This window comes from Cryptotermes secundus, unplaced genomic scaffold, assembly GCF_002891405.2.
Source record: "Cryptotermes secundus unplaced genomic scaffold, Csec_1.0 scaffold343, whole genome shotgun sequence".
Classification (NCBI taxonomy): domain Eukaryota; kingdom Metazoa; phylum Arthropoda; class Insecta; order Blattodea; family Kalotermitidae; genus Cryptotermes; species Cryptotermes secundus.
Window position 1 is genome coordinate 501315 of NW_019729214.1, and position 14277 is coordinate 515591.

The 14277-nt window shown below is 44.4% G+C and overlaps 1 protein-coding gene and 1 long non-coding RNA gene across 3 annotated transcripts in view; one reads left to right on the forward strand and one right to left on the reverse strand.

Annotated features, from left to right (window-relative positions):
• The window catches only part of LOC111865431, an 84863-nt gene that overhangs the window by 46786 nt on the left and 23800 nt on the right, over positions 1-14277 (forward strand). The gene's annotated exons all lie outside the window — the stretch shown is intronic.
• Positions 1-14277, reverse strand: part of LOC111865430 (heparan sulfate glucosamine 3-O-sulfotransferase 5) — a 102586-nt gene that overhangs the window by 27652 nt on the left and 60657 nt on the right. The window contains exon 1 of one of the 2 annotated variants that reach the window (XM_033751826.1): positions 3270-3323. The exons of the other annotated variant lie outside the window; for it this stretch is intronic. The gene's annotated coding sequence lies outside the window, so the exon portion shown is untranslated. Of the gene's footprint in view, positions 1-3269; positions 3324-14277 lie in introns of those variants that run through there. 2 annotated transcript variants of the gene reach the window in all.

Consider the following 14277-nt stretch of genomic DNA (forward strand, 5'->3'; position numbering starts at 1 on the left):
GAACGCAAGATCAATCAGTTACGGAATAGTGGAGCTGTGGGTGTGTTAACTCGAGTTAAATTTCTGTTCACGTACCGCCCCTGTTCAATACTTAATACGAGGGAGAGTCAGTAAACAGGTCACAAATGGAACAATAAAACGTAAAACATGTGATATTCGAACCTGGAGAAAAATATTTATTTATCGATATATCCTCCACCAGCATCGATACACTTTGTTCCGTCGCTGTACCTGGTCGTCGAAACCCGCAGAACAGGAGTCTTTTGATTGTTGTCTGAGCCACCTCCGCGCTTGGTTGGGCATCATCTGTTGCTCTCGAAAGTCCTTGTGAGAATTTCTCGATCCAGTTGTGAACTGCTTTACGCGAAAACACTTCCCGCCGTAAACAGTAAATATTTATTTATGAATATCCTTTGACCGCAAATAACGTACAACAGAACGCTGCTCTTCGGTAGTACCAACCTCAGGCACAGTCGCAATTTTGACTACTGAAACGAGCCTCTCAATATGCGCATGCGCGTCTACCTAAACGAGCCTCTCAATATGCGCATGCGCGTCTACCTACACTGCCATGAAGTTGGACTGTGCTGCTACCTAGTGATAAATATAGAAAAGATGATTTTCCTTCCATTTGTGACCTATTTACTGATTCGCCCTCGTATGTACATTCGGCCGTCATCTGAGGCCCATGTTTAATCAGTTCGAGTAGGAAATTACTTGTCCTTTCGTCGTTATGTCATTTCCATGGAAACCAAATGCAAAACTAATCGCGGCTGTTTAGGTCAGCAATAAACTGCAGCTTTTCAGCCGGTATTACAGTGTGTCTTTGACAAAGGAAAAATCCTCTAAACTAGTTCTCCAGTTCTTGGAGCACGTGGGCATCGAACTTAAGCAACTTAAGAATTGGATTTCTTGTGCCACCATTCGAAATTAGAACGGCATTAGCGCGAAATATGTCTTATGTATCGTGACCCACGAATTTCAATACGTAATAATAATGAAACTGATATATCACACACAGAAGATAAATGATAAATAAAGTATAATGTGGCGTATAGACCCGTTGCTAAGCGGTGACTCTGTAAACAGCAGCCTTTGCTAGGTAACACCCGCAACATACGCGCAGGCAATAATAGAATTGTTTCCTCTGTGGTCTGTGCCGAGATATTATAAACAAGGGTCAAAAGAGGCGACGAAAAGGGAAGTCTCAAATCTGAGATAGTAAAATAAGGCCGCGAGCCTCAAGGGACTCGGACCCGAGAAAGATTGCGCTGGCAAGAACCAGCAGCATATGTAAAAGACAGACCCGTCCTCTCGTCAGAGAGGGCGCCCCACAAAAGCGCGTAACTATCAAACAGTAATAAATATCTGTTCATGAGCCCCAGATGGGGCTCGACACCAAGACTTACTGACTGACTGATTGACCGTCAGTCGCAACGTGACTTGGACTTGGAGACCCACTTAGTTCTGTACGGGAGCGCGTGAATAGAGGACTTGACGCGGCGGCAGAGGAATAGCCATTGTTGGAGCCGTTACCAGGAAACGACTAGTAGCAGAGTGAGAACACTAGACTGTGTGTTCTAGTGAACTATAAAGTGTGGAAATAGCAATAGTTTTATAGTTATTTGTGGTTACGACCTGTAAGTGGTCAAAAATCTATTCACCAATCCAACGCCGTCTATAGTCATACATACAACATGGCAATATATATCTATATAAATATATATTGTAACGTATTTTGCTACTGAAGACGCCGTTCAGATTGTTAATTGGTTTATTTAACAACCTACAAGTCGTAGCTACAATTAATTATAACACTGTTGCGGGTTTACACAATTTACAAACCCTACACACTATTCTATTCACTCTATCCTCAGTAGTCTTCACGTATTTATAACGCGGGAGCTATACAAGTCTCACTGAATTACACACTCCCAATATAACTGTACTACAGCACAGAATAAGTCTTCACTGGCTGACTTATGTTATCGCGCACTATAAAATCTTGTAACCACGCGTTCGGGTCTTCTTCCCGCGACTGCTGCTATATTTCAACTAACTCCTTAGTTAGTTAGTTATTGGATAGGGTGGGTTTCCCCATGCACTGAGACCTGTATTGGTCCATTGTGCTTCCCTCTATGATTTCTATCAGTCTCTATATCCTACCGGTACTGGTGCTTACCATCAGTCCCGCCCAGCCAGCGAGACCGGCTCTACTAGCTGAGAGGTATCTATAATGCTTCCCCCATCTACCAGAGGTATTAGAGACTGCTGTTGGGCGGGAAACGTCCGTTAATTTGGCTCAGTGACCTCATTTGGAGATATGANGCAAATCGCGGACCGGTGTGCGCCTTGGAAAATTGCCAATTGTGCGGAGAACCTTGTTTTGCAGGCGCTGCAATTTCACTAGATGAGTGTCTGCGCGAATTCCCAGGCGGGACTAGCATAAGTCATTTCGGATCTAATGAGAGCTTTGTGGAGGGTCATTTTAATGTTAGCGCTCAATCGCTCACTTCTGAATAGGGAATATACTGTGATGTAATAGCGCTAGGCAGGACACCCCCTCCCCCGCCAGCGGTGACGTAACACCTTCGGAGCGTTGCCGCTGCTACGGTAATAGGCCAGTCAACAACCCGCCCTCTCCCGCGGTGACGTTACCAAGGGATGCCGCGGTTGCTACAGAGCAGTAAACAACTCTCGAAAGTGTTGCTAGGCAGGCGGTAAACATGACGTCACGCAACAGGCGAACCCTGCAACGACTGATGCTAGGAAATCGGTAAACACGACGGTACTAAACAGCGGTACCTATTACGTAACTGTTTTCTGTGTTGTCCGTGCCGAGGCTAAATAAGGAGCAACGAACACTATTTAGGAGTTAGTATTGTGTGATCGGGAGTGACACAGTTGAAATGTAGCCGCCGCCGGAGACAGTTGAATTGGAACAGTCGCCGAGTTCAGTTGCAGCGGGAAGAATACCGGAACGTGTGATGAGAAGCAGATGCTTGGCTCACAAGAGAAGTAATTGGAAGTGTGTAATACAGAGAGACTTGTATAGCTCCCGTACTGTGAATACGTGTAGACTACTGAGGACAGTGTGAAGAGATTTGTGTGTAGGGTTTGTAAAGTGTGGAAACCTGTAACATTGTTATAATTAATTGTAGCCAAGACTTGTAGGTTGTTAAATAAACCAATTAACAATCCGAACGGCGCCTTCAGTGGCAAAACACGTTACAATATATATATTGTTGCGTGTTGCTTATGTAACTTACTTGTGAGAAACCAGTTGTCACGTGTCTCCTATTCAACGGGACGAATAACTTCCACGTAGTCTCGAATTGGACTCTCGTTTTTACAGCAGTGACTACAATTATTATCATGTTCAGTATCACAATTCTTCTTGCACCGTTAATCTCGGTGTCGTCCTACTTCGTAGCTGTACTGCACTCGGCGGGCGCTAGACTACAACTGTCCACTGTCAACTGTCAACTAACTATGTCGTATATGCTGCTGGTCCTTGCCAGCGCAGTCTATCTCGGGTCCGAGTCCCTTGGCACTCGTGACCATATTTTACTGTCTCAGATTTGAGACTTCCCTTTTTGTCGCCTCCTACGACTCGCAGGGTCACAACAGAGGGTTCGCTGCGTAATAGCGGATGAAACCAAACACTTCTACAAGGTGTTCTGTATTGAGTAAGGATAGCATTTCCTAAGCAACGGATTGTTGAAACAGCGGGAATAATGCATTTCCGCGGTAACAAGCATAGAACACGTGAAAGAGAACCCTAGGCGAAGGTGCAATATATTCCGTCCGAAACCAGGTTATAAAAGTCCCTTCGAAGCTGGACCCTCTCAAATGTACCTATACCAATACGAGGAGCGGCCACTACCTGGAAACCTTGAGAGCTGAAATATTTTCTGTTTATTCCCGTAAATTTTAGTGTATCTCTTCCCCTACATACCTCGCCCATCTTTTCCTCAGTCACCATTCTTCACTGTCGGGCCGCGCTTCTCGCCTTCATTAAGGGATCTGGGCAGATTAACTTGCCTTAACATGAATTCGTCAGTAGAGCGGGCGAACGCAGTTCATGCTTCAAACCGCGCGGCCACCGTGATCGACCGTACGGTGACACTCGTGCCAGTTCAGAGTGGACTTGGCATATGCGTTTGATGCTGAAGGTACGCATGGCAGAGCAGGGTACTATTCTGTTTCTACCTGAAGAGAGCATGTGCTGGCTTGTTTCCTCACGACTGATGCGACTGTCATACGAGCCGAATATGAGACCCCGTGACCGTAATCAGTCCCTTATCCTGCAGACAGTGATGGTGGTTGCGCTGGAGTGACTTCGATCTGATTTCCAGTTCTACATGCTTTCGTGATTCGTTGCTTGAAATAAGGCCATCATGACTTTGTTAGCTGCGGGAGTTGTCTACATACTAACTACAGTTGTCAGTACAAGTGCTATGAGGCGTCAGTACCGGGTCCATCATCAATAGCTTCCCCAGTTTTCTTTGCCAGTCAAAAGATTTTTAAGTCTCAGCTTACTGTAAATGATATATTTACAAACTCCCTACCGCACAGGAAACGAATCGGGATAGTACAGTCGGTATAGCGACTGGCTACGGGCTGGACGACCGAAGGGTCTGGGTTCGAGTCCCGGTAGGGTCAAAAATTTTCTCCACGTTGTCCAGACCGGCTCTGTGGCCCACCCAGCCTCCTAACCAATGTGAACCGTGGGGTTTTCCCTGGGGGTAAAGCGGCCGCGGCGTGATGCTGACCTCTCACTTCCAACTAGTACTGACGTCAAGAAAACGAGGATCTATACATCCAATCCGCCATATGTCTTCATGAATTAGTGCTTAATTAGTTAAGTACAGGCTCACAGGAAACACATTACGCCTCGCTACAAAACCCAACCAGCTAATGTTGTTTAGGGAAATAATCGCTGTTTATTGTGAGAACCATACGGAACGCATAAATACACTGTGGGTAGAATGCAGGGTTCAGTTCGTACCTCACAGGAAACACATTACGTCTCCACTACAGAGCCCAACCGGTTAATGCTGTTTAGGTAAATAATCACTGTTTATTGTGAGAACCATACGGAACACATAAATACACTGTGTGGGCAGAATGCAGAGTTCAGTCCGTACCTCACAGGAAACACATTATGTCTCCGCTACAAAACTCAACCGGTTAATGCTGTTTAGGGAAAATAATCGCTGTTTACTGTGAGATCCATAAGGAACACATAAACACACAAAATGGGAGCGACTCTGGTCGTTTAAAGTGTGTAGATCCTACAGTGGTCGCCATGTTTCACAGAAAGAGTCCTGAATACTGACCGTTTGTGGTTCTCCTGAGTACCTCTGTAATGATTACAGATTAGTTGCCCGATCAGGCAACGGCCATTTTTTCAATTTTTTTTTTCCAGTTCATGAATGATCCAACCATCTGACACTGTATAGCCTGAGCTATTGACATAATCGTTAGAATAAACGTGGCAGCAACCGCGCAACTGCGTGTGACACGAGAGCCCGTTTGTACAGTTGCACCTCAACTTTAGCATTACTGGGACCGTTCCAGGTGTCGGTGTGTTGACTATATATAGAGATTTTCACTCTCTGTTTTGCAGCTGATTGACTTGTGTGTGTGAATACAACGGACACATGGTTCAGGAGACGGTGTGGGCGCAAGGCACGACATTGTGTGAATGTAAGTGACGGCAAAGGACAAGAGTATTGACTGGCTTAAGAGATATGGAGGGTGCATGGAAACGCTGCCATCAATTAATTAATTATGTTACGATACCCCCCACCCTAAGAGTCCTCACAATATAACCTCAATCAATAATGAAGCTGGAACACAAATGCTTCATACGCAAAATGTCACAGAAGGTGGTCCCTTGGTAAAAGTTAAAATCTATTGACGCAAAAACTTAGGGCTTGCTCGGAAAATTGTTATAGCAGTTGTTACGGAATTGGCTGTCAGGCACCACTCAGAGGTTCTTATGCTTCAGTTCATATTGCAGTCTCGACCTCTACCGCAAACACATTTCCGTTGCTGATGGAGTGCGTATTCAGCGGAAACGTAATTTAATTCGGAAAAAAATGTAAAGGTAAAGCTATTCACAGTGTGAAGGATGTGAAGACGCTTCCTGGGGCAGACATTGACTCTGACCACAACTTGCTGGTTGCCAAGTTCCGAACCAGGNTTCCTGTAACAGGTCATGGAGACCCACAGAGTTGTGAGACGTCGAGGCTTCCAAACTGTCTAGACAGCCGGCTCACAGCTGGCGGTGAGGTTGTCAGCCTTACGCGCCGCCCGCCCGCCTTTTACACCCAGAAAGATTCCTGGTAATCAGTTCTGCTACAGGCTGAGTCGACCTCAGGGTCATAGTGTGCCTGGAAGGATTATATTAATTGAAGAAACCGTAATGACCTCAACGGGAATCGAACACGCTTGTGGCGTCAATAAACAGTAATGGCGGTTAAATAGAAATTTCACCTGAGAAAATTGCAGCTGCAGGTTGGAACTGTAGATAGCAGTAACATATAATTATTTTGTCAAGTTTAGTATAATAGTTTAAATGTAGCTGTCTTTCCACAACTTTTCTAGGTATCGAGGTGCTGAAGTTTCTTTTTTAATATGTTCCCGTTACATTTTCAACGGGCTCCATACTAATTCGTTACTAGCTACCTCCTTATATATCGTATCTCTCTTCGAGCCATTCTTCGTGGTCCTTCGTGTCTACCTGTAGACAAACACAGAAAAACGCACACAAACATCCATGCCCTGAGTGGGATTCGAACCCACGATCCCGGCTTCCGAGCGAGCGAAGACAGTGCATGCCTTAGACCGCTCGGCTACCGTGACCGGCGTTGAACTGTCTTAGTTATTAGTATTTACAAGCTGTAAGTGTTCAGTAAATCCGATCGCCAATCCAAACCGCGTCTGTAATCATCACGTGACGATACGAAGTTTGGGCGCCGCCCAGAAAAGCACTCGTCGTAGGCGTTCAGTAGGCAGAACCACGGACTGAAAACCGCTAATGTACTGAGCACGCCACTGAATGAGACGTGTTGTGACGTCACTGGGTAATCTACTACAGCGGCATATGGATTGGGCACAAGCGTAGCGCTCTCTGTTATGCAGGCGCCGCGACGCCGGAAGTGACGCTGCCTAGTGCTAGCGTACACATCAGTAGTATTAGTGTCCACATGAGATCGAGCTTTGCAGATGTGGAAGCGCGGGCTCATTTCTCACCATGGTGACTTTGAAGGATGCTGTCTTCCGGCATATCAGGCCGTGTACTCTGGTGGAAGTTTTAATGACCTTTTGGGAGAACGTACTGCCTCCATCTTCAAGGTCGAAGAGTAAGGAAAGGAAGCGATCAGCAAGACACAAGCTGAGATAGAATTTAAATATACATGCGAAATATCTTACGTAAGACGACAATTATAAACATGGCGACACTGCTAAACGTTGAGGTTATACCCGATAAATTGAATGCAGACAGAATCTGTAATTAAGTGCAAAGTTCTTTACCTAAGGTAACGTAAGGTAAAATCGTTCCTGTGCTTAACTAATTAAGCATTTCGCCTATGGGATCTATGGGTGAGTGAATGTACAGATCCACATATTCTTGACCTCAGCCCTAATAGGAGGTGAGTGACAAGCTTCGCGCCCCGGCAGCTTTACTCCCAGAGGAGCCGCAGGTACCTAATGGATGGGAGGCTGCATGGGCCCCAGAACCGGTCTGAATGACATGGAGAGGAGAAAAACCTTGGCCCTACAAGGACTCGAAGTCTGACCCCTCGGCTGTCCATCCAGTCCCCATACCGACTGCGTGAATGAAATAAAATACTAATATATTTGTTGGAAATCTCAGGAGCTGTGTTCGGAATTCCTTGTTATTAAATCTCGCCCCCAGACTCGCGAGATACACGTTCTGAATTTTGCACTGGGAGGTACATGCCAATGTAGAGTCGATATAGCAGTTTGGCCGGACATTTCGTTGGAAGCTACACAGCGTCTCCAGCCTCTCGCTACATGACGTCATTATCTTGTTCATACTCAACAAGCTTCGAACTTTCTTACTCTCAAGTTGATTATGGGATTTTTCAGGCGACAAAGCTGAGGTTCAGTTTCCGGATTAACGAGCATTTCCTTCATAGAAAATACGTCATTCCTTAAGGATCGTGTCGGAGTTCACACTCACTTTATGCACTAACTGCATGAGCAGGGCCATTCTTCATAAGCTGACAGTCGCTCAACAACCCATCACTTTACTGCTAACAGATTTTAACCCCAAATGGAGTGCACTGACGAATATCAATAAAACTTCCCAAAATAACAAACTTCATGAAAATCTGTCAGCGACAGTAGACCTAGATTTTCGGTCTTATTTTCGGGAGGTATTTGGTTCCAATCTCGGTCTCGACACCGATTATTGTGAGGTGCTTTGTGATTCTCCTCAGTCTCTGCATGCAAATTCCTGAGAAGTACCTTGAAATAGGTCGCGACCACTTCCTTTCAAGTCCATCTCCAGAACATTTATTAATCATCTTATCATTCGATGACACACAGTCTGTGCAAACTGACAGCGTCGTTAAATTAATGACAGACGAACAAACAAAGAAAGAAACAAACAGCCTGCTGTTTCATGCACAACATTATCTTCGACTCTGAATATGGATTACTTTGTTTCCCGACGAGAGAAACGTAAACAAAACCTTCAAATATTCAGCAGCTCAAACATCAGTTGATAAAATATGCGGTCCTTTATGGGCAGATCTTTTGTGTGCAGAAGTCCAAGAAACACTGTCCCTGATATGCTGCCGGTCACTTAGTTCTCATGTTCAGAAATATCCGCCCCTGAAACTCCCCCTTAAACATCGAAATCCAGTTCATATTCTCACATTTTATAATATTAAAATAAATTTTAATATTATCCTCTAATATACACTTTCTTCTCCCAAGAAATATAGTATCTTTTCCCTTTAGATATCTTGTTGAAATTTTGATTTCTCGTCTTCTGAGCGCATGCTACATGACCTGTGTATATGGAGAACAATACAGCTGTTTCCAGCCTCCTGTCACTTCATCACTCTTTGGTCCCAATATTTTCATCAGCACCCTGTTCTCAAACACCCTCAGTCTACATGAGGACTACTGTCTTTTGAGACGTGACTCCTATAGCCTGGTAAATGTTTAGTGACGTTTCGGAAGAACCTACTGCCTCCAAATTCAAAGTCGAAAGTGAAGCTGAACGAGCAGACAGTAACATCTTACTTTATATTGACGATAGAGGCAGTTTATTCCTCCAAAACATGGGTAAACTTCTACCAGAATGTAAGCCGTCACATCTTAGAACACAGCAGTCTTAGTAGTTGCTTATGGCATTAATCTTGAACCCAAAGCAGTTTGGTGCAACTAGTTCAGAACAGGGGCAATGCAGACTGCAGCAGTTGGAACCAATAAAAATGTTTTGCTGTAATGGAGAATGAACTTTATTATACTGCATTAGTGCAAGGTAGCGTTCCGAACGGACAGTTCATCCAAATCGCAGTAACCTAGTGCGCAGACTCCTACCCAATCTGCTTTAGCGTTGTGTAGTTCAGGTCTACTTCCCCCTCCCTCCAATAACTTTTAACGACCAGCCCCGTATTTCTACGGATTACGTAACTCACAGATTATTTCGCCCACTGCGTCGGGGTTGTATTTTGAAAATGCATCGCGTAACAACTTCAGATAATGAAGTTAACATAAATACTCAATAGCTTAACATAAAAGTACTTGTTAGAGCTGAGGTTCTCGCAGCGGTCTTCTTGCATGTGAAGACATGTACTACTCAAGCAGAAGTTTACCTGCGTTTCGGTGGGAAATATTGTCTCTGCTTCGCTTCCTTTTTGCTTTACAATTCCATCTGTCAATTTATCACATAGGTACAGTTGTCCCTGTGCTTAAATAATTAAGCACTACGCAGTGAAAGCGTTTGCGGGAATGTATAGATCGACGTATTGTTGACCTCGGCACTAGTCGGACGTGAGTGGTCAGCTTCATGCCCCGGTTGCTTTACTCTCGGTACTCACTGGACAGGAGGCTGGGTGGACCCCAGAACCGGTTTGGACTCTGTGAGGAAGAATAACACTTTGCCCCTGGCAAGAATGGAACCCGAATCCCTGTCAAAGTGAAATGCAAGAAGTGTGTTCATGGTTTCAGTATTTTATCCTAACGACTCAGACATAAATGAATATGTAGGACACTTTTAGCTGTGTCATAAATACAAGGGCTATTCGGAAAGTAACTTCCGGTGAGCTTTTAACAAAAGAGGTAGTGAAGAAAAAATAATACAAAAAATCTTACATATGATGGGGTACCCAAAAGAAACCGAACTAATTTTTTTGTGGGCAGAGCTTTTGTAGTACCGCGTTTTGCCGCTATGAGCGCATAGAGCTAACATTCCTGAGTCGATAAGCTGACTACCGTTGCTTCAGAAGGTAAGGACTAGTTTCGGCAGAGTTTATAGTGACAACTGTTTTGTGTGATCGTCGTTTTTGCAATAGCCCGAACACATGAAAATGTTGAAAAAATTCGTGAAATCATCAAGGAAGATCGACGACGGACCATTGAAGATATTGTGGAGGTGTCGGGAGTGACTTGGAGCTCAGTTCAGCGAATTTTGACAGAAGATTTGGGAATGAAAAGGGTGGTTGCGAAATTCGTGCCACGACTGCTGANCTTAAGCTAGTTCTCACCGCCGGAACTGAAGCACTTGTATCGGGGAATAAGTTTTGTATGCCTGTGTCAAAGAAGTCTGTTGCCTGTGAGCTCAATCACGTTTTTACACCTTCCATCATCGTCTCATTAGGATTACTGTTGAAGCACTGTGATCCCAGCCAGTTCTTCAGGTAGGTAAACAGGTGGTAGTCGCTCGGAGCGAGATCAGGGCTGTAAGGATGCTAGTCAAACAACTCCCAGTTGAAATGCTGCAGCAGTGCTCGAGTGCGAGCAGCTGTATGGGGACACGCATTTTCATGGAGGGGCACTACACCGTATGTCAGCATTCATGCCCTTTCTGAATGGCCCTACATAGTTTTCTTTTATGTTTCGCAATACACTTATGATGTTATTGTGATCTCGTGTTGCATGAATTCTGTCATCATTTTTTTCCTGTCCAGGAAACAGTTGCCGTCTGGTTTCTGGCAGACGTTTGTTTGAACTTTTTCGGCTTGTTTTGAGAATTCTCTTCTGTTTCAGCATTCGCATATGAAACCCAAGTTTTATCACCTTTTTTTTTTATTCGCTTAGTAAGGTTGGAGTCCAACTTGGTCCACTCAGCACGGCGGTCACTGTAGCTTGCCCCGGGTGATAATGATAATGGAGAATTTGGTGGGATGAAGATTGGCAGGGGTAAACGAAGTACTCGGAGAAAACCTGCCCCAGCGCCACTTTGTCTACTACAAATCCCACTTGACCAGAACCGGGCTCGAACCTGGGCCGCCGCGGTGGGAAGCCAGCGACTAACCACTTGAGCTATGGCTCAGCCTCAGCACCTGTTACTAGTACGGTGTGACTGAGAAATTTATCGCAGTTTTTATGGTCGTATATGTTGTACCTTAACAGTTTTAGATGCCTCTGCAGCGGGTGATGACAGTGTCTTGTTTTAATGTTAATTTTTTGGAATACTAAAACGGATCCGACTTCAAACACCGATTGAATGTGCTACTGTAGGATTCCAAATATGTGTTTTACAAATCCTTTTCAGGACTGCCATAAGAACTAGCCTCATTTGACATTACTACAGAATGACAGAGCACAGTAAACATGTCTGACAAATTACTACGAAGCAAGACAAAATAATGAATCCTAAATTGATGTTTATTAATTGGTGCCAAGTGAAGAGATAGACTCGGCATTGCCACTAAAATTTTATGTGCAAAAAGGGACCTATGTCAGCGATTGTGTTCCCCTTATGCAACATACGAGAATTTTCATGATTATTTTAATTCACATCATGAGACCCATATTTTTCGTACATTACAGAAAGTGTTTACTTTCACAGGACACAAATCCGCCATTGTCTCGAAAACGTGAAAAAGAAATCCACTGCAGTAGCACATTTAATTAAACAACACAATAACTTTGTATGATTTGAGGTTCTCACAGCGGTGGTTATAAATAATTTTATTTTCTGGGATATGACACCGTGTAGTCCCACGCTTTCGGAGGAACATGTCGCCACCTTTAGGGTCGAAGAGTAAACCAAGCAAAAACACGAGCGTGAAGCAGGCAAATATGTTCCACCGAAACGTCGGTTGAGTTTCAACGGACTATACGACGTTATATTCCAGAATATATAACTTCTCAACATAATAGCCTTTATTAAATGAAGGTCCTTTGCAGTTTTCCGATTTTGTGTAATTTTATATGTACCTGTATGGAATTGATGATCTAGACAACGAAATGTCCAAAAGTGACAAATATGACGAAACAGTCATCATGTGTATAGTCACTATACTTACTGAGAGCCATTCAGGCTTCTGGTGAGAGGGTGGTACCCCCACTGTGAGAGTAAACTGATAAGTGAGATGAGGCAGAAAAGCATGCCTCACAGCAGGAGGCAGGCTTGGGGGTAGCAAAATCGACCTGGGATCGTAGCCCAGTGAGTCAAGGTCATGAGAATCGACCGGGAAGGCTCTGGCCGAGACCGTCAGACCTTGCAGCTACCTCACCGTTTCAACATGCAACGGAACCAATCGCGTTACCAGTGCACGCATGTAACTGTGACCTCCATCTTGACTGCAGTGGAAGTCTCGCAAAATGGCAGCCATATCGTGCCTGATGCACAGCAATTTAAACTTCGCGTTCCTCGTGTTTTGACGCCAATCTGCTCACAGCTCACGAACATGTGCGGCCAGGTGAAGGCTCATCTGTCATCGTCAAGTTCTACCCTTCGCTCATAACAGACCGGTTATGATGCTTTTTTTTGTACATTCTAAACGCTCGTCACATTTCACTATATTAAAAAAGTTTAATCACCGAACGGAGTCTTTCTCGGTGCTCGGTTTGAATCTCGGCTCGGACACGAGCTAGTCTAAGTTTCTCGTGTTCTTTACCGTCCTACCGGCCAATGCAGAGATAATACCTAGATTAGGTCAACATCGCTTCCTTCCAAATCCATTCCATCCATCATTCGACGCCATAATGGCACAGACGGTACTGTTAAATGCACCACTAACAACGTTCGCCCTTGATCTACAGGAGAAATACACATATATACGAAAGGTAAATGTCTGAAATTTTCGGTACGCTGACTGTACAGCCCTCAGGTCGGCTACTGACGTGAATTTTAACAGCAAAGCCATGTGAGGAGGACGAGATTAACCTAATATATACTCCACCATGGCGTCAGTTAATACCTAGCTAGCTTGTAGGTTACATGAAATATTCAGCCTCTTCACACAGCCAATTTCATCGGGGCTGCAGGTGCACTCAACTGGCCTCATCTTACTGACCAGACGCCTTTGTACGTGCAACCTGTTTAGTTTCCAAGCGTCAAATTGCTTCAGATTTATTTTACGCGAAGTTACTTGTTCACTGTATGAATAAACTGAATGCTGAGGACGATGATTCGAATATGAACATGTTATGAAATGTGCACATTCCTGGCGCTCGGTTTTGTATGATTTTTGGAAAAAACTACTGGACAGAAAAGCAAGTTTCGTTATCTCCTCTGCAACGTTTCTTCGAAACAGATTTCGTTCCGATAAATATTTCACGAGTTACAGAAGGGATGCATGCAGAAACGCGAGTTGGTCTCTTCATGTACACCAGAAGTTAGAAATTTCGTGACACCACGCGACCACCGAAATTAACACATAAATTCGCGCAACATCCCATCTCTACCAATTAGCAAAAAATACAGTTCTGCACACTGTTTCAGGCCCCTGTCAGGCTGTACGGTAACAGCAGGAACCTAAGTAGCTTTACAGCTTCTCTACACCTACAGTAAGGTATAAAATGTTCCTCTACAGTCATGAAAACTGCAGTTTTATGCACCGTTGCAGGTCTCTATCAGGCTGTACGGTAACAGCAGGAACCTAAGTAGCTTTACAGCTTCTCTACACCTACAGTAAGCTATAAAATGTTCCTCTACAGTCATGAAAACTGCAGTTTTATGCACCGTTGCAGCTCCCTATCAGGCTGTACGGTGACAGCATGGGCCTAAGTAGTTTACAGCCTCTCTGTACCTACAGTAAGCTATAAAATGTTCCT